Here is a 20,378-nt window from a genome sequence, read left to right as displayed (position 1 = left end):
CTCATGCCCTAGTCTAGCTTGCTGCCAGTGGCATTTAGTTGTTTAGAAAATGAGGAGTTGTCAGTGATGTGTTGTCACTCTTGGAGGAAGGTAATTGTGGCTTTTGAAGTAAATTACCATATAGCCTTTGTGTAGTATTCAAAACACTGCAGAAGCTGCCCATTGTGAGGAGAAAAGGCAATGCTATCCTGTCAGCTGTTCCTAACACAAATAGTCCCAATGCTCTCCCATTCATGTTGAGTGTCCTGGCAATCTCTGCAGTTGTTTCCCTGATAACCACAATTTCTAGTAGGCTTCTCCATTACCTCTGTTCATATGATCAATTTCTCATTAGTCCTGCAAAGAAGTGCTTGTGTTCTCTGATCAAAAATTGCATCACTGTATCCTGATTTGTTTAATTTTTTTTTTTTTTTGAAAGATGAAGCTATCTGGAGCCTTGCTAGAACTGCAGAAAGCTTCTTGTGAAATGGTTCGTGGATAAATGGCAGCTGTGATCTCGACGCCAAACTTAGTGTGACCCTCTTTAAAACTGGAGTGTGCTAGCTCGTTTAACCATTTCATGCCCGCAGGATTGGCCCATCTCTGTTTCAGTATGTTAGGCTGACAAAACTGCCGTGGAATTCCAATTTTGCAGCCTTTGCAGGGTGGTGACTCCAGGTGTTTGTAGAAGAAAAGGGTGCTTGCAACAGGCCAGAGGGGCCATTTTTCTGCAGCTTTTCCGAAATGCTGTATAAGTAGGCCCTGTGACAAGCTGGGTTAAGGGCACCCATACATTCGGGCACAAAACATTTTGTCTCCCATAAGTATATTGCTGAGTATTAGAACACTGCTCTTTGCAGTACCTAGCCTTAAAGGCTCGTTCCCCAAGGGTTTCATCATAGAGAGTTAGAGTTGAACCTCATTCTGCACAATATTAGGCTACTCGCACAATCACTGGGGTTCACATGACGTGACAGTCCACCATGGGTTATTTAGCCCACAGTGAGGCTGTGGCATGTGCAACTGCCATTTTGAAAATGCCACCTCTGCTCAGCGGTTGTCATGTTACGCAAACCTGGCAAGGGTGGATTATGTGAGAGTTAAACATGGTTTGTTTTAAGGTTATGCAAGGGTTATTTAACCCTCACATAAACCACACTTGCTGGGTTTGCATGACATGTGTATACAATTTGGCACCCATCGGGGGTTAAATAACTGACAATAAGCTGTGGCGTGTCATCTGAACCTGGTTACTATCTTGCCTATCAATTTGCTTGTGCAGCAGGTATGGAAACCTAGTGGGAGGGCTTTCCAGATCTAGGATGAAAGTACCTATGTGTCTCTTCAATCCTGAACGATTTGGGAGACATGATGGGCACTGAGGGATAGGGCTGCCCTTCCCTCTTAGCTGTGTTCTTCCCTGGTACTTGCATATGAAAAAGTGTGGGTTTCCATACGTGCTTGCAGATGAAGCTGATTCGTTCTCTCTCTCTCTCTCTCTCTCTCTCTCTCTCTGTGTGTGTTTGTGTGTGTGTGTGCATGCATGCGCGCATGCGTGTTTATTACACAGTTATTAATTTAACAGAAATATTAATGTTTTAAAGCAAAACATTTTGGCTTCCAATGTGTCAGTTTATTTTATTTATTTTATTTTAAACATTTCTGAATCGTCCCTCCACCCAATGAGTACCAGAGGCAATTTTATAGTAAAATACAACAAAAGTTAAAAAATCAAACAAAGCTAAAACAAAACTTATAAAATACAGAGCAATAAAACAAGGGAGCCTTCTAAAATCAAAGAGCAGCCTTAACTGGTGAAAGCTTGGTGGAACAGTATAGTTTTTAACTAGCCATCTAAAGGCCAGTTATGAGAGAGCCACCCTGACCTGCCTGGGAAGAGAGTTCCACAACTGAGGTGCTGCTATACAGAAGGCCCTTTTTGGTCAAGAATGTAGATTTATGGTTCCTAAAACATGTGTGTGGGTCACTTGTTTTACCTACAAACGGAATATGACATCGTGGGTGTTTGCATTCAGTGATGTAAATTACATTGCAGGGCCAGTTTTGTTCGATTTAGTATGTTCTGCCATTATAGTGTTCTTGAAGGTATCTGTCTCCCTGACAGAAACACAGGTGATTCAGTGCTTGGTATCACAAGGATGTGATCCAGGATTGCTGATGAGTTTGGAGGTTGGTGGAACGCTATAACACGAGGCTTACTGGTTGCTTTTCAAGACATTCAGAATTGGCTAACAATGGGTAACTTGCTCTGATTGCCAGGTGATAGATTTCCATCCAGCATCTTCTCTGGCATGAATGGGATGGGTTGTTTCTTGTTGCCTGACTTTCATGGAGATTTATGGTTGCCCAGTTGTTGTGGTGGTCAATAATATGTGGAGGATATCCTCTGTGCAGAAGATTTTTTGTGTGTTTTTTAAAGTTGATTGGTTCTTTGGGGGGTAATATTGTTACACATGCATTGTTATATGCTGGCTGAGGATTCTGGGAGTTGTAGTCCAGCACATCTAGAGGGCACCAGGTTGGGCACAGGGTTGGGGCTTCTGTAGATCAGGGGTAGGCAGAAGGTGGATCTCTTGGTAATTTGCAGTAGATCAGCAAGAGTTTGTGACTCCCATTTGTTTGACAGTAGCAGCAACAAAATGACTCTCTGCCTATCCAAGATTATATTGCTGAAATGAAGAAAGCTTTGCATATCCAAGAGTGGATGTTTTTGTGGAAGGACTGTGAGCTCCATTCAGTTCTGATGCTCAAAGCAAATTCCTGGACTCAGAATTCTTTAATCCTAGGTGTGTGTCATTTGTATCAGGTTCCAGTCGGTGGATCTTGGGGTTTTAGTAAAAACCTCAAGGTTGTATATGTGAATTTTACACCCTTTCTGATACTTGTTTTGCATCACTTTGAACGAGTCTGGATTGTTCTTGTCCCATAGAGGGTGAAGGAGGGTAGATTGAGATGGTGTTTTGTTTTTCTGACAACAGCATTTCTGAGTGGATGTAACATAACTTCAGAACCCGGTAGTTACTTGGGCCGTTGCCATAATGAACTGCCTCTTTGATTCAGTTCATTGTAGAAAGTCTGTAGCAATCTCCTTTTGAGTTTACAAGAACACTGCTTTCCACTCTCTTGTGGCCTTTGATAGTTACTACATTGGGTATAATCTCAGGGGGGTAGCTTCTGTCTCAAAGTGTTTCTGGGCTAAACTCTTGCGATCTCTGTAAATATCCCCTCAGCCATGATCACTCTTAAGTTCCTAGTGTGTCCAGTTTGTTTAGGTGAAACCAACCCATCCCATATTCTGCAAAATATTACAAAAGTAAATTAGAATCTGTTGTTATGCTGGAATTTCAGGAACTAAATCTCTCTGGGCTGGTTCATATTGCGAAAACTCTCCTGTTGTGAGGAAATCAAGATTGACTGTGTGCGTAACACAATGGCAGGAATGAATATAGGGAGAGTTACTCTGTCTGAGACAGAAGTTTGATGCTTGATGTTAAGTGCTGATGTCTGGAGTCAGCTTATTTCACCATAAGTGACTTGTCTGAGACAAACAAGGTAAGTTCAGGCAGAGAATATCCTTTCTTTAACTTCTTTTTTCTTTCCTTTGCTTTCTGTTATATCTTAACCTTCGACTCTAAAGTGGAGAAACAATTGGACAAGTACCACTGGATGTTTCATGGTATGATTTCAGAAGTCCAGAGTATTACTTATTTTGTTACTTAATGTCTTGGAATGCATAAGTGTAAATTAGTGACTGGTGATATAAATGTATATATGTTGGAGCCTTTGAATAGTATTGCCCATTACATGCAAAAAACTGTCCATTTCATGAAGTGAAGCCATTTACCGTAATGACACTTCATTCAGCAACTGGACAAAATTTCAATCAATTTCATGAAAAGGAAACAACAACTCTCTCCTTACGTCTTGAAATAGACTGTATTGGACTACAAGTCCCGTCATTGGCCATGCTGGCTGGAGTGTGCCAGGTTGGGGAAGCCTGGTCTAAAACTATAGTAACTTTTCCTAGGTTTCTGTTCATTGAAAAATGAGGAGGAATAGCAACGCTCTAAATGGAAATTTTTCCTATTAAGTCACTTTGTTTTGAAAATACCTACAATCCCGCAACTGCACTGTAGAGGTGTGGTATTTATTTGATGGGCTTGTATACCTTTTGTATTTCACATTTAAATTGACATTGAAAACACAGGTGCGCTAGATATCCTCTGTCAAAGGCTGCATTCAGACAGTCCTCCAAACCTTTGGAGGACTGTCTGAACATAGCTTTGACACAGAATATCTATGAGCACTTTGCTCATTTGCTCCTCCCTTTCAAATGTGGGACTTAAACATCAGAACATTAGAAGAGCCGTGCTGGATCAGACCAAGGCCTATCAAGTCAAACCCTAGTACAGTATTTACAAATTCCCTTTCCATACAGAAGTTATAAGTCACCTGCTGGCTCAATCAGCTTTTAACCTGATGCTAGTCCATAGCAAACAGTACAGTAGCCCCTCACTTCTCTTAGTTATGAAGAACTTTTCTGAAGAGTGCATCAAAGTGTTGCGATGTACGTTATGGATTAAAAACTTGACTGTAACCATTGCCTGCAAGAAGGTACATTTACAGAAGCCTATATCCCGTAATTCAGGCAATATGTTCTTTAGACTTGCAAAAGCTTAAATGGCTGAGTTGTGCTGCCTTCGGCACCAGATTCAATAGCTGTGTAATTATTTTCACTAAAATTCAACATTGTTTACTTGAACATGGAAATGAATTAGTGAACTTTATGGTTTTGAATAGAGACATGCGGGGGGGGGGGGCAACAGAGAGCCTACCTTGGGCACCAGATTCTGCAGATGGCAGCACTCCAGCTCCTTCCCCATGCTGCCCGCCCATCCATCCATCCTGCCCAGAGAGCCCACATGCCCACCCAATCTTTCACTCTGAGTACTCTCCCAGAAGTGAGAAATCAGTCAGCCATGCAGGCTCTCTGGAGAGCTGACCAGACCCAAATGCCATACTTCAAGGGATCCCTCCTTAAAGTGAGGCATTCTGTTGCAGTGGCTATGAAGTTCGCTTATACTACCACAGCACAGGTGATCTCCAAGGCCATATCACCCAGAATGCTTCACTTTAAGGAAGCATTCCTCATAGCTCAGCCTAGAGGGGTAGGCAGGTGGTGGGGAGAGTAAAGAAGAGGAGGAGCATGGCGGTGGTTGGGGAAGAAGAGGTGATTGGAACGAGGGCAGGGAATGGCTGGGGGTGGGGCTGGGGAGTGGTGTCTGGGGGTGGGGAGAGAAGAGAGGGGCACAGCCAGGGGATGGTGGGGGAGAAGAGAGGGGGCGGTAGTGGTGGCTTGTCAACCAGAGTGGCAAAAAACCACCTTCCCTAGGGCACCAAAAAACCACCTTGCCTAGGGCACCAAAATACTGCCTTGCCTAGGGCACCAAAGTCACTAGAGATGGAGCTGGTTTTGAACTGATGCTCCATGTTTGCTTCCTCTATTATGTTAGATTTGTGTGCCTCCAGAGTTTCTATTTCACCTCTGGATGTGTTGGCTGGAGGTGCCTGTGTGGAGAGTTACTTGCTACCAGTAACACGAGTCTCACCGCACCGGTGCACACATGTGGGCAAACATTTGTGCAGGTGCTGATCGAGCTCCCTTTAGCTTCTTGCTCTTGTTGAGGTTCCCACAGCACAGTCAACTATTCAGAGCTGTCTGAAATAACACATGGAATTTCAGATGAAAGTAGAAGTGGCTTAAACAATTCCTGTTGAGGAATATGTGTTTGGAAACGATAACCCCTGCTTTTGGCTTCAATTAACCTCTGCTCCTGTGTGACTGCTACACAATTTCAAGGGAGTTAATGGCTAATTGGCTTAGGCTTAATGCTTGTCTGATTCAGCCTTCAACACCCCCCCCCCCCCAAATGCCAGTTCAGGCAATTTTAAATAATACAACATAGCTGCAGTTAACTTCCTTAAAAAACACACACACACAACTTATGCAATTTAGGAACTTAAGTGGTTAACGTGTACTTTTTATGACCAATGTGTTAGGAAGCTGGCTTCAGTTTCTGATTGTGTGGGTGGTGTATTCAGCTGGAAGGTATTTGTCAGCATGTGAAGGTCTTTCCTGCTGTTGTTGCTGATGTAATACAGCTGTGATCCTTTCTCTTTTCACTTAAGGGATAAATCCTCCGGAGACCTCATTCATTCCTCTTTAGACGAATTTACATTTTCCTGCCACTGCCAAGAGCGTCTCATGTTGTTGTCTGAGGTCTGGTTTACCGGATGGCTTCTTTAGTTCAATTTTGAGTCAGACAAGCAGGATGACATGTTGTGTTCTTGCCACTCATTAAGCATCTGTAACTCTTTTTCCAAATCTGGAGACTGGTATTCATAATATGTGTGTGACCTGAGGAAGTAATTCATTCAAGTCACTGCTTACTCCTACAGGGACCAATCAGTCTGCTGAATCAAGAGTGACTGGATACTTCATGTTCATGCTTGCCTTAAAGATTCTCCAGATATCAATGCTGAATTTCCTCCTCTCCTTCCCCACAGAAATATGCAGTCCTCTGCATTGGCTGCTGTGTCCACCCTCCCCCCTGCCAAGTTTTTGGCAAGGTACCAGACATCCCTCTCTCGCGTTGTATATACCTTGGCTCATGCAGCTGTTCCCTGACCTGAATAGTTTCCCATTAGTGGCATCCAAAAGCAGCTGCCATTACTGCTGCATAATGAAATACTAAGGCCAATGTATTACTAAAACATTTGCTTATTTTCCTCTTCCTTGTTTCCTATTTTTACATACTTAATTCCCTTAGTTTACAGTGATGCCACTTTCATATCTGGTAGCTATTCCAATGCCCGGCTGTTTTCTTGTTGAAACTAGGCAGGATTACCCAGGCATCCACAGACTTTGGCCAATCTTGGTAGCTAGCCATTCTTTGTGGCCATGCCCTTCCTTGATTCCCCTTGCACACCAGAGGAGTCATCCTCTCCCTCTCTCATTTTATACAAGACAATGGTTTAGATCAGGAAGTGTGTGTGTGTGAATGAGTGAGAGGGGGAGAGAGAGAGAGAAGGCAGAGGGGAGGTTCACTGCTTCTGACTGCTCCACGAACCTGGCTTGAAGTAAGAGAACAACACTGCTCCTTCCCCAAGTCGTCTGGGGACTTTTCTTATCCATTCCCTCTTTCCATCCACTCACGTAAACATAATTTGGTTCAGATTGTTGTTCTGGAGCGTTGTAGACGAGTCTGCATTTTCCTGTTGACTGCTTAGTGTTTGCATTGTACATTCCTAGGGAGGGTTTGCTTTTGTTTAATGATTTGTATTTGGGTCTGATTCAGTCTGGAGAATCATATTGCAAGAGGCCCTGCTGTCTAGTAGGAACACGACAGGATGTTTCCCTTACCAACGCTGTTGCATAAACTCATGATTTTCCAGATGTTGCAACCTATCAGCTACTTCTCCACCCACTGCTAAAATGTTCAGTTTTCAAATTCAGTTTAGCACTGTTCAAATGCAGGCTTTCCTTTTTCCTGACTTTGCAGAATGCCACAGTAAATGCAGCTTTTTGTTGCAGTGGGTTCCCACTTACATGGCTTGTCCTTGTTTTATTTCTGTTTCAGTATGGCCTTGTTTTGGAGCTCAGAACAGACAGTTTGACAATGCCAGCCAGCTATTTTGGGGAGAGGCTAACGGATTAAGCGCAGCACCTTTCCAAGTAGGTGACTGGTACTGTCAAAGCTGGCTGTGTTGAGCACAATGTGCACCCTTAATATGATCTGTCCTGTCTCTTCCATTCTCCTTGCTCTTTTGGTTACATTGTACTTTGAAGACTAATAGTGCAGTTTTATGCAGTTTCCTGACTGTGGCAAGCATCAGTGTAGTAAGTCCCTCTTAACCGTACCCACTCTTCTTCTCGCGTAAGATGATTAAAAATTAATGAAGTCTGAAATAAAATATTTACTTTTTTGCTTTCCCTACATTCTGTTCAAGGGAATGGATTTGATTCCCAGTTATTCTCTTCCTCCCAGAATATCTAGTTTATGAATGTGACGCTTGCTTGAGGTTCATCTTCAGGTTCTGCAAGACCAGAATGCTGTTTTTTTTTCATCCCCTGATTTGGCTCACCCTCATCCTTTCCTGCTATCTCCATATTGCAAGCGTCTGACCTCGACCCTCCCTCGAGTGACACCCACCTTCTGCTGAAGCTCGCTGTGATTGTTCTGCTTTTGTCTCCACAAACCCTAACCAAAGAAAACATGCAGGTCTGCTTTAACCAACTGCAGATGGGAGGCTTTATTATATTTTTGTTTTTATTTATTTATGTTCATTTATTTCTATTCCGCCCAATAGCCAGAGCTCTCTGGGTGGTTCACAAAAATTAAAACCACAGAACACGGCATAAAACATATAAAACGTAAAAGCTTAAAACCACAAAATAACAGTAAAGCCAGAATAAAACCTGGCAGCAATGCAGAGATTTAAAATACAGATTTAAAACACCAGAGCTAAAAGACTAGGATGTTAAAATGCTAAAATACTGGGAGAATAAAAAGGTCTTCACCTGATACCTGCAGGAGTACAACACAGGTGCCAGGCGAACCTCTCTAGGGAGCGCATTCCACAGCTGGGTTGCCACAGCAGAAAAGGCCCTCTTCCTGGTAGCTACTCGCCTCACTTGCTTTGGCAGGGGCTCGCAGAGAAGGACCCCTGAAGATGATCTTAGGGTTTGGGCAGGCACACATGGGAGGAGGAGATGCTTCAGATGATGTGGCCCCAAGCCGTTAAGGGCTTCAGATGTTAATACCAGCACTTTGAATTGGGCCTGGAGATGGACTGGCCTCCAGTGAAGCTGGAAAAGTATTGGCATAACGTGTTCTCGTTGGCCAGTTCCTGTTAACAATCTTGCTGCCCTATTTTGGACTAGCTGAAGTTTCCGGACTGTTTTCAAAGGCAGGCCCACATATAATGCATTGTAGTAATCCAGACAAGAGGTTATCAGAGCATGGATAACTGTAGCTAGGCTATCTCTGTTCAGATAAGGGCGTAGCTGGTATATCAGCCTAAGCTGATGAAAAGTGCTCTGTGCCATCGAGTTCACCTGTGTGTCAAGTGACAGTTCTGGGTCCAAGACCACCCCCAAACTATTAACCTGATCCTTTAGGGGGAGTGCAGCCCTTTAAAGGGGTTATGCTAGTGTCAAATGTTACTAGGGGCCAGTAGCCAAAGACTGGGCTAGGTTCTCATCAATATGTGAAATTCAACCCCCTTGGGCTCCTGTCTACCTGTCTCTTTGCGTTTCTTGGCCCAGAGCCTCTACAATTTAAAGGTTCCCCATTCCTTTGATGTCAGTAGCATGGAGGTCCACCTGTCTCTAGGGCAGGGGTGTAGAACTTCAGGCCTGGGGGGCCAAATCTGCCCCTGTCCCAGGGCTGCAGCCTGACCCTCCAGGATTTTCAGATGACCATTTCCCCTTCCCCTGGCCCCACTCCCTTTCCCTCAACTACCAATTGTTTGGTGGTTTGCCAGCTTTTGTGTCATTTTCCCCACCATTTTAAAAGGTTGAAATGCCTCTCCTGTGGCTTAGTTACTGGCAGTGAGGGCTTTGAGCTAAAATATGCTGGTATGTTTTGGTAATGTAGCTCCCAAAAGCTTCTCTGAAATAGAATTTGTCCCTTGGGCTGAAAGAGGTTCTGTTACACCTCACTGGCCAGTGTATTGCCTGTGTCCTCCTCACCCCAATCCATGTGTCCTCCAGCAAGTGGTTCTGTTGTGTCATGATCAGGGTTGGGATGGGCGAATGAGGGATGTTCAGGTCACCAAGATTCCCTGAACATCTGCTCAATGCTCGTCTCTCCTGGATTTGCACTCCCATTTGCGATCACTGTTCATTTTACGCTAACAGGAAAATTGTGCAGAACGAACAGCTATCGAACGTGACAGTTGCGCAGGTTTCCAAAATTGCACAGATTTCCCCTATAGACTAAAGTGTGGGTGAATTAAAATGTGCACATTTTGAGAAAGTTGCGCCTTTTGAGAAAGCTACGCATTTTTCAAGTACACATTTTGCAGACATGAAGGCAAGTTCGGGAACTTGCGAATGCTCCCGTTCATGTTCGGGATTGTCAGCTTTTTGCAAACTGAAACAGCACTCTCATACATCCCTAGATCAGGGTGGGGGGAATCATTGGGTGTCACTTTCGTATATGTGAAGGTACACTTGTTACAATGAACGTGTACAGAGTGGGGGAGCAGGATCATCACCCACTCACCTTGGCCCTACCTCTGCCTGCATTCAACATAACTTCTAAAAGAGCCTATGCACATATAGACTGTATGCAGTGTAGGCTTTCTCCGTAAGCTTATGAACTATGGAAAAGGCAGGGTCCCTGATTGCACAAACGGTGTGTGTTTGTCTGTGTATATATTCAGTTGCATGCATGTGGGTGCTTTCAGAAGCTATGCTGAATACACTGTCAGGGGGCAAGGGTAAGGTAAACGGGTGCTACCTCCTCTGTGTGCACTGATTGTGTGTACTGTCGTAGGATGTAAAAGGGAATTCTGTGGAAAACAGGCAATGTCCTAGAGTTTGTGGATAAGAAGAGAATCGGCAAGCTCTTGCTTTGAGCCACTGACTGATTAGTTGTCTGTAAGGAGATGTATAGGGTTGCTGTTCCTAACCAGGCACAGCAGGAGGAAGGGAAGGCAAGAGCTGCTGCTTTTAATGCATACAGTATGTGCTCTTGCTCATCTTCGCTGGAATCCCCTTATGGCAGTGTTCTTCACTGAAAGGCCCAAGGACCACTGGCGACTCGCAGTCACCTCAAGTGAGACTGTCTACCTTTCTCTCATTCTCTTCAGACCAGTTTCCATTAGGGCTGTGCACAGCCCCCCTGACCCACTTCAGAGGCCGCTTCGGAGGTCCTCAATCGGCCCCAACCTGTCTCGGCCCCAACCTGCTTCGGCTTGCTCTGAACCAAGATCCAGAGACCTGAAGTGGGGCCCCCTGCCACCGAGTGAGCACCCCTGCATCACTGACCCCCCCCCACGCCCTGCGAACCTCCGGTCCTTACCTGGACCTGTTGGGAGCGCCCGCAGCTGTCAGCCTCTGCAAGGGAGTCGCCATTTGAATAAAATGGTGACTCCTCCTACCAGAAGAAGAAGAGTCACCATTTTGAAAGAAAACAGTGACTCCCTCCAAGATGGCAACGGCTGTGGGCTCTCCCCAGGGGTCCAGGGGCTCACACAGCTGGGTGGCTGTCTGTCTGAATTGGGCTGAAGTGCCTCTGAAGTGCTTTGGAGTGATCCAACCTGCTTTGGAGCTCTTCGGCCTGATCCTGACCTACTCCGAAACTGCACTGCTTTGCTCTGAAGCACCCCGATTCACTTCAGGATTTAGGATTTGGACTGAAGTGGTGTACAGCTCTAGTTTCCATGATCGCCACAGCCCACCATGGATTGTGATGTGTATGGCTGGCCATTTTGAATATTCAGCCCCGGGGGGGGGGGGGTTGCCATGGTTTGTTGTGTCACCCTAACCTGGGTGGCAGGAGTCGTTTGAGGTTTAAACAACCCTCAAATAACCCTACAGCAGACCTTGGGTAATTTGAGGGTTGTTTAACCCTCGAACAACCCCTTCTGCCTGGCTTTGGATGACACGACAAGCAGTGGCTGGTACTTGAATAGGCAATTTGGCTCCCGTAGCTGCCAGAGCTTGTCGTGGCTTAAATAGGCCATGGTGGTCTGCAGTGATTATGTGAACCAGGTCTCTCTCTCTCTGACCTCGTTCGCTTGATCATTGGTGGGTTGCTAACCATGCCAACAGCCCACCCACACTGGTTTCAGATGTCATTACCTACGAGCAGGGGTTGGGTTATGAAACGGGAGACCGTGGCTGAAAATGATTGTGTGAACCTGCTCTTCTCTCTCTCTCTGGAGCTCTCCAGCTTTGCCTTGTTGTTTAGCTGTGGGCCAGCTGCTGTGATCTGGGCCACCCTGGGGGCAGGGAGAGGATAATGCAGGGGCAATCAGCCTCTACAATTTACAGTTTGCTGGGGTGTGTGGAAGGAGCCCAGCAGGCAAAGAGGAACGTGATTGGCTAGCTGCAGCGGTGCACTGCACAGATACTGGCGGTGGAGGGGAAATTGAATGTGTGGGTGAGAGCGTACAATGTAGAGCTACGCTTTTGCAGCACTGAGCAGAGCTGTGTGATGAGAAAAAGATCCATTCCCCTCCAAGGACTAAGTGAAACTGTTGGAATTTGCTTGACTGATGTAGAGGCCTTCCTTGGAAGATGTGGAGGGGAATAAGGAGGAAAGAAAGGCCTGAAAAGGCCTCCAGCCAAGTCCAGTGCACACCATCACTACTTGACTGCAAGTGTGGAGAGGAAAGGCCCCAAGTCGCTTTGACAGCAATGTCTAGATCCAAAGTGGCTCCTGCTTGAAAAACAGTGAACACTGCTGTATAGAACAGTAGCTTTTACTATACTGCCTCCTACTGTCTACCCAGCACATGTCATAGGGCCAGTTCAAAACATTTTGCTGCCTAAGGTGAAGGACAAACCCCTACTCTATATATAGAAGCTGACTGGACTGGCAGTCGAATCTTCCACGCTTAGACGCTGGCAACAGGACAAAGTTCTTCACCACACTTGGTGCCAGCAAGTTGTCCTAGGGGTCGAGGGGCAGACCCTGGGGCACACACCACTCTTCCTTCCAATACCTCTCTGTGTCTGCTGCTTGAGGCAGCCACCTCACTCTGCCTCATGCTAAGGCCAGCCTTGGCCCTTTCCTCCTTAATGCATGCATTGTTCCTGCCGAGGCCTCACCTGCATAAGCTCAATTCATTATAAGATATTTAGTCACTTACAAAGTAGGTGGTTTCTTTCTCCGCCTTCAGTACATCTCTTAATTAAGTCTATTGAGAATGACTTAGGGTGCTTCCAGACAGAAGCCTTCTTGCGAGTGCAGATCATAGCTTTGTGGGTTTTTAAAAAGAAATATGGAGTTATAATGGGCACTCTCCACCATAGAAGGCATTGTGGGGTTTTGTTGATTTGTGTGTGTGTGTGCCCCATATCCTGCAATCTCTCATCCACACATGTGGGCAGGATGCAGCAATAGCTGTGTTTTCAAAATCCTTCCCCTCTGCTAGCAATTTCCTCCTTCCACTTCTTTATTCCTAGCGAGTACGTGCACAGGTGAGTCTATTCACCTGGATGTGCGCCTTTTAAAATATAATACATCCATGAAGTGTGCAACAGCAGAAGATCAGCAATTTGTTCTCCTCACCCCAAAATGGAGCTATGGTCTTTATTCCTTTTACCGAGGGTACTATCTCTTTTATCCAATCTTCCTGAAACACACCGCACACACGAAATTTCCCTTCACGTTGAACTGTCTCAGGAGGAAAGAGGAATAATTTCATCTGAAATAAATGCTAAAATTTATTTATATTTGAAATGACAACCTGACAGAATGCTTATAGTTCACTATAAGAATAGAGTTGCACAAGTACTCCTTTAATTTTTTTTTTAAAAATTAGACAAAGCACTCCCACATATAACAGGAGATATCAACGTGTCTGTCCTTCATTTTGCGTGTCCCCTAAACCTTTAGGCAATATCAGCCATTAAAGCTCTTGCAGAGTGGATACCTGAAACAAAAATGGCACATCTGCTGTGAAACGCTCCCACAGTGTGTTCTTGGAACATCCCCCCCCCCCCCGGTAACATCAAAGCACCCCCTCCACCAGCAAAATGTCAGAGTGCTATCAAACATCCACAACTGTCAGTGTTTGTGCAACTATTGCGTGCCTTGAAAAGTTTATGTTTTTTCCCTGTAATGAGAAAAGACAGGAGAAGCAGGGGGAAAGCATGGGAAGGTTACAGGATGATGACAACTTGGTGTGAAACTCCTGTAAAATCCCATGAACAAAGCAAGCTGATAGCACTTTAAAAGCCTTGTCTAGAAGCACCTCTTGATGCTACTTGATAAGGTTTGTACTCTGTGAGTTTAGTAAAACCCTCATCTCTAACCGAATATCGGAGTGGTTCTCTCTTCCATTGCTGAGGATGTTGGGCTCCTTTGATCTTTATCTACTATAATCAGTTACTTAAACAAGGCAGTATCTGGTGTGATAGCTGCATCTCTGAGCTTTTCTAGACGAGGCTTTTATTGTGTGCTCATCATTCCTCATTCATGGTAGTTTGCGGGTGCTTTAGATGACATATTCAGCCTCCAGAGCCTTTCCCGGGCTTTCTAAGCATTTTTGTGAGGGGGTTGACTGGGGAAAGTCCAGCCTTTGAGGGAATAGTGTAAAAGAAAGGCATTTTAGCTGGGCATCAAGAAACATTGTTTTCAGCAGAGAATGGCAATAAAATGATGCTGCCTTAATATCTAGATCAGCCTTCCCCAACCTGGTGCCCTCCAGATGTCTGGGACTTCAACTCCCATCAGCCCTAGGTAGCATGGCGAATGGTCAGGAATGCTGGGAGTTGTAGTACAAAACATCTGGAGGGCACCAGTTGTGGGAGGGTTATCAAGATGAGTTTTGTGACATAGAGGAGTGTTCACTGGTTTGGTGTCTCCCCTATCGCTCTCCCCATTGTTGCACAGGAGACTTATTGTGTCCCATGTGAACAATGAGGAATAGAGCTTGGAAGAGAAGGGGAATGTACACAGTAACCGATGTAAGGCTTACACCCATGTGCCAGGGCATTTTAAGGCAATCCCTCTTTAAGCCACATGTGTGGAAATACAGTGACATTAAAAACATGAGTTTCATGTGCACTTACAAAAAGTCTTGCCTAAGTGAAGACAATCACATCTGTTAACAGAGCAGGTATGGTGTATGGATGGGTAATTTTGATAGAGAGCTCTTATGCTGCAGTTTTCATAGCAATGCACTTGGAGAATAAAGACCTCCTTTGATCTGTTCTGCTTATTTTTCTTGAAGTGTTCCTAAGTAGGCAGTTGAGTTTTAGTTCAGAGTTGGGAGCTCCTGGTGGGGTTCTTCAAATTATGCTTTCCCGTGGTTTTACTGCAAAAGCAACAGAGAGTAACTTTTAATTGAAACATTTCTGAAACAGCAAGGATAGCTGCAGTGTAATCTCCTTTTTCGTATGTAGCATTGCTTTCTAAGAAGTTCGGAGACATTATTTTACTTGTCAAAGGTGGAAGAAGTACTTCTTCACACAGTGCATAGTCAAACTATGGAATTCGCTACCACAGGATGTAGTGATGGCCACCAATTTGGATGGCTTTACAAGGGGTTGGACAAATTCCTGGAGGAGAAGGCTATCAATGGCTACTAGTCCTGATGGCTGTGTGCTTCCTCTAGCACCAGAGGCAGTGAGCCTGTGTGCACCAGTTGCTGGGGAACATGGGTGGGAGGGTGCTGTTGCACTCATGTCCTGCTTGTGGGTTTCCTGTCAACAGCTGGTTGGCCACTGTGTGAATGGAATGCTGGACTAGATGAAGCATTTCCAACATCAGGACTCAGTATTCCAGCAAAGTATGAAGTAATGGTTCCAGGGTACAGCAGCCTTGATCAAACTAGGAAGGTCTGGGTCTGACCAGTTTCTGGATGGGTGTCTTCCTGCAAACACTGTGTACACTGCCATGGAAGAAAGGCAGGAAATAAACAACACAGAGGAGATTGTGACTGTAGGTAGGCACCATTCATTATAGAAATTAATTACTACACTGGGGTTGGCTAGTCTGATCTGCTTTTGAGCAGCATTCCAGAAAAGGCAGATCAAGAAGTGAGCCAAGTTACATACCTTGGTCCCTGCTTACGTTCAGGTTATAAATTCCAAGAAAAAGTCAAAAGAATCCTAGTCATTCTAACTATTTAATTTGCTTGTTACTTACTGGCTTTTCATTATAAAATAATCCCAAAGCGAGCAATAAAACACAGTAAAATAATACAACATTGACCAAAAAAAACAACAACCCCTAACCAACCGGAGTGAACAGATAAAAAACAGTTTAAACTATGCAGCAAAAGAAAAAAGAAGAAAATTCAATTAAAAGCCTGGTAAACTAATAGGTCTTCAGCTGGTGCTGAAAGTTTGTAAGACTTGGCGTCACCCACATGTAAGTGGGGAGGGAGTTCCACAATTGGAATTGGGGTGCCTGTGTCACAGATGCCCTCTCTCAGGTTGCCACGCATTGAGCTCCAGAAATGCGGCACCCTCAAGAGGGCATCCCCACTCTATCTTCATATCTGGGCAGGTACATAAAAGAGACGGTGCTCCACCAGATATCCAGGTCCTAAGCTATGTAGGGCTTTCTGTGTCAGCACAAGCACTTTGAAATTGGCTTGGTAGCTTATTGGCAGCCAGTGCAACTCCTAGAAGGAAATAGCTTTCTTACCACCAGCAGGGTAAGGGAAGTGGTGTAGCTCAGTCATAAAGCCTGTGCCCTGCATGCAGGTCCCAGGTTCAATCCCCCTGGCATTTTCTGGTAAGACTGGGAAAGACCCATCTGAAACCTTGGAGAGCTGCTGCCAGTCAGTGCAGAGCAGCCTTACCCAACCTGGTGCCCTCCAGATGTTTTGGATGATAATTCCCAGCATTCCTGACTGTTGGCCATACTGGCTGGGACTGATAGGACTTGGAGTCCAAAACATATGGAGGGCACCAGGCTGGGTAAGGCTGAGCTAGACAATACTGAGCTAGATGGACCATGGTCTGACTCTGTGTAAGACAGTTTCCTATGTTCCTAACAGTATTGATCCCAACTATATCCCACTTGTAAAGCAAAATTCACACACAGCTCCTCACAGAGCGTTGTCCCAATTTACTGTTGGGGGTGGGGAACAAAACCTTGAAGGAACGGCCCACACGATACGTGCACAAAGGCCCTTTGTTCATTTATGACTTCACATGTTCCAACGTCAGTGAGAGGCAGTTTTCCCCCATCCTCATTCTTTGTATTCACCAGTCTGCTTTCTTTCCTGCACTCAGATAAATTCTTACGGAGTGGTAAAGCATTTATAGCAGTAGTCTGGCTGGCTTGGGTTTTTGGTGGTGGTGAACTTAGAGTGGACCAGGATGGGGCTAGATCAGCCTTCCCCTACGCTAGTATCCTCCAGATGTTTGGGGCTTCAACTCCCATCAGCCTCAGCCAGCATGAGCAATGGTCAAGAATGCTGGGAATTGTAGTCCAAAACATCTGGAGGGCACCAGGTCAGGGAAGGCTGGACTAGACGTTTGGGAAGAGAGAGAGAAAACAAAAACAAAAATGCAGATAGAAGAGTAAAGGGATTGTCCCAACTCCTATGCATATACTCATCCCAGGGGACAAGTGAATAAGGTACCCTTATTAGCCCACCAGTTACTGTCAAAAGATATAATAATGGGCATCTGATTAGAATCCTATGTAAAATGCCTAGCACAAAGTTTTTATCTGCCTCATGTTGCAGGATGTAATTTAAGGGAGGGAGCCCATTAGAAAGGGGTGTGTATGGCCTTGTTGTCAGGAGGTTGTGTCCTCCTCCAACTCCTTTCTTGCTGAGCTGCTGTGGGTCAGGTTATGAGGCTTTGTCTGTTACCTCTCCATCACCCTGTCACTATTCTAGACCTGTGTGTGCTGGGCCGGTCACCAACTTGCAGTGTCTCTGTGGGTTCCTGAGAGAGAGAGAGAGAGAGAGAATGCGAGAGAGCAAGTTGACCTCATTAGATGCTGAGATAATTCGTCTGCCACAATCTTTACATCTTAACTACAGGCAGAAGGTCTGAAGAGGGGCGATAGCTGGAGAGAGTGACAGTCTGGTGATGATCTCTTCAGTACAGGGCGTACCCATGCCTCTTTAAATGGAGTTGGCAGGCTGCCCTGCTTCAAAAAAAAGACATTTGGCTGTCTATCCTAACAATGGGCCTAGTTCTTCTTTCTTTGCAAGCTTTCACAGCTATGAGGGACGTGGGCTTTGAGTACAAGTTGTTTCTGCTGCTGCTGCTGTCAATAATGTGTTACTCCATTGAGTTGCTGGACCTCCTCCTAGAGGAGACCTTTGATACTCTGTGTGTTTTGTTCCAGCTATATGCTATGCTAGCCTGATCTCCATTTGCCATAGGTCACAGGAATAAAGCTGCTTCTGAAATTAAAGGCCTTGTGCCTTAGCAGGCATGGTCTTCTCATATTAAAAATCACTATTCATAAAACACTTCTTGTCTGATTTGTTATAGCTGTGCTGTTCTTCTTGCTCCTTAGATGTGTCTCTACAGCAGCTGTGTAAACTGTAGTCTTGAAACTCCCCCATCAGTTCAAATTAAGCCTTTGTCACTTTTCATATGGCTCCACATGATTTAGGATACAGACCTGCAAGTAGGGTTCTTTGATCATCATTAACAATAAGACTGGACTAATCATTTTATTTAAGGGTTCTTTCGATGTAGTCATTAGCATAGCCTCTCTGTGGCACAAAATCCAGGTAATGCAACCCTCCAAGTACTTGGTTAAACATCAGCTTTTGAAGTTCTAAACTGGTGTTTTATCAGGCAAGTGGCAGCCTGTAATTCATCTGCTGACATGCCACATACAGCCTAGGGGCCATATGTTTTACATGCCCCCTGCCATGGTTTAGAGTCCAGTCAGCTCCTTGGTTTTCTGAGGTGCTTGGGGTGAGGAAACAGCAGGGACAACAGCTTGAGTGATGATGGTGTAAGTCTCGCAACGAATCCAAATGCTCATTAGAGCTCATCTTAGAGCCTACTCTGTGGAAATGATGGCAACAAAAAACATACTTCACCACTTCCATGCAGTTTTGTCCAGTAGTGCTAATCCAAATAGTTCAGGGTCCTATATCAGGGGCCACGGGACTGAAGGAACCCTTGGCCTGCTGTGACCATGGTGACTTGTACTTTGGGGAAAAAATTGCTCATATCCATTCTGACTTGGAAACCTCATTAATTCTAGATAGGGATTTAAATTTGACTGAGGTTTCTGCTTGTCCTGTGGTTTGAATACCTTTCACTTTGTGCAGCCTGAGGATGTAGACAAGATTTTTGTAGAAGTGAGACTCATAACTATCACTCTTTATCTGTGTCCATATTGGCAAATTAGATCTGTTAGACGCGGGCTGATTAGCTCAGTTGGGGAGCTAGTAAACACCTCTCTGAGGTAAGGTGTGATCCCCACAGTTTTGAAGGAGGCTGTGGTGAGACTGCATCTATTTTTTAAAAATCCCCTCACTTAAGCCATCTGATCCTAACAATTTTAGACCAGCCTCCAATTTCCCTTATGTAGGCAAGATATCAGGTTGTGTTTTGGTGACCCAGCTCCAGGAATTCTTGGACGATACTGATTATTTTGATCGTCTTCAGTCAAGCCTTTGACCCAGTTTTGGGCTGGAGACTGCCTTGGTCACCCAGTCGATGACCTGTGCTGGGAGATGAACAGGAGGAGCATATGTCTGTTGGTTCTTCTGGATCTCTTGGTGGATTTTAATACTGTTTTGGATCACCTTGCTGGAGAGGGACAAAGTGAGTGTGCTGTTTTGGAGTGATTCCAGTCCTTTCATGAGGTAGGTAGAAGCTGTTTATAGGGGAATGCTGGTCCACCATGGCACTACAAGGATAAATGTCAGGTGTCCCCAACCTTTTTGATCCCGTGGGCACATTTGGGAAATTGAGAAAAGGTTGTGGGCACCATCACAAAATGGCTGTCATGGAGGATGTGGCTAGTCACATAATGGCTGCTGTGGGGGGTTGGCTTGTCAAAAGAGGTGTGTGGGGTGGGGAGGAAGAAATAGTGAGGCTAGAGGGTGGGAGGGAGGGGGAAATAGCAAGGCAAAGGAGTAGAGGGGAGAGAAAGAGGTTAGAGGCTAGGAGGGGGAAGAAACAGATAAAGAGGTGTGTGGGGAGAAATTACAAGGTTAGAGATGGAGTGGAGAGAAACAGCAAGATGAAGGGGTGAGTGGGAGAGAAAGAGCAAGGCTAGGGGCTAGGAAGGGAGAGAAAGAAGGCTAGGGATGGGGAAGGGAGAGAAATAGCGAGCAATGGGGGTTGGTGGAGAAATAGCAAGGCTAGAAGCTGGGAGTAGAAAGAGAGAGAGAGAGAGCATGCAAAGGGGAAAGGTCTGTATGAGCAGAAGAAGATTGGGTGGGGCCAGGAAACAACTTTTTCCTTCACTTCCTGTCCACTGAACAGCTGATCATTTTTTCAAGCTTTTTACTAAAAAATAAAATTTTGAAGAGGGCAGGGAGGGGAGAGGTTCGCAGGTGCCAGCGGAGGTCCCCGCGTGTGCCATGTTGGGGGCCTCTGACATATGCTGTTTCTCATAGCAATGGGGGTGAACTCAGGTGTGCTTTTCTTTTTGCTCGGGAAGGTGTGTGTGTGTCGGGGGGGGGACTGGCAG

General features: G+C 45.2%; 1 protein-coding gene across 7 annotated transcripts in view; it reads left to right on the top strand.

The window, feature by feature from the left end:
* Window positions 1–20,378, top strand: part of GAS7 (growth arrest specific 7) — a 180,968-nt gene that overhangs the window by 95,608 nt on the left and 64,982 nt on the right. The window lies entirely within an intron of this gene.

The sequence above is a fragment of the Heloderma suspectum genome, chromosome 2 (genome assembly GCF_057233095.1).
Source record: "Heloderma suspectum isolate Gila_16-S chromosome 2, 16-S_ref, whole genome shotgun sequence".
Classification (NCBI taxonomy): domain Eukaryota; kingdom Metazoa; phylum Chordata; class Lepidosauria; order Squamata; family Helodermatidae; genus Heloderma; species Heloderma suspectum.
The sequence above is the reverse complement of the archived record's forward strand: the minus strand, read 5'-3'. Positions and strand labels throughout refer to the sequence as shown.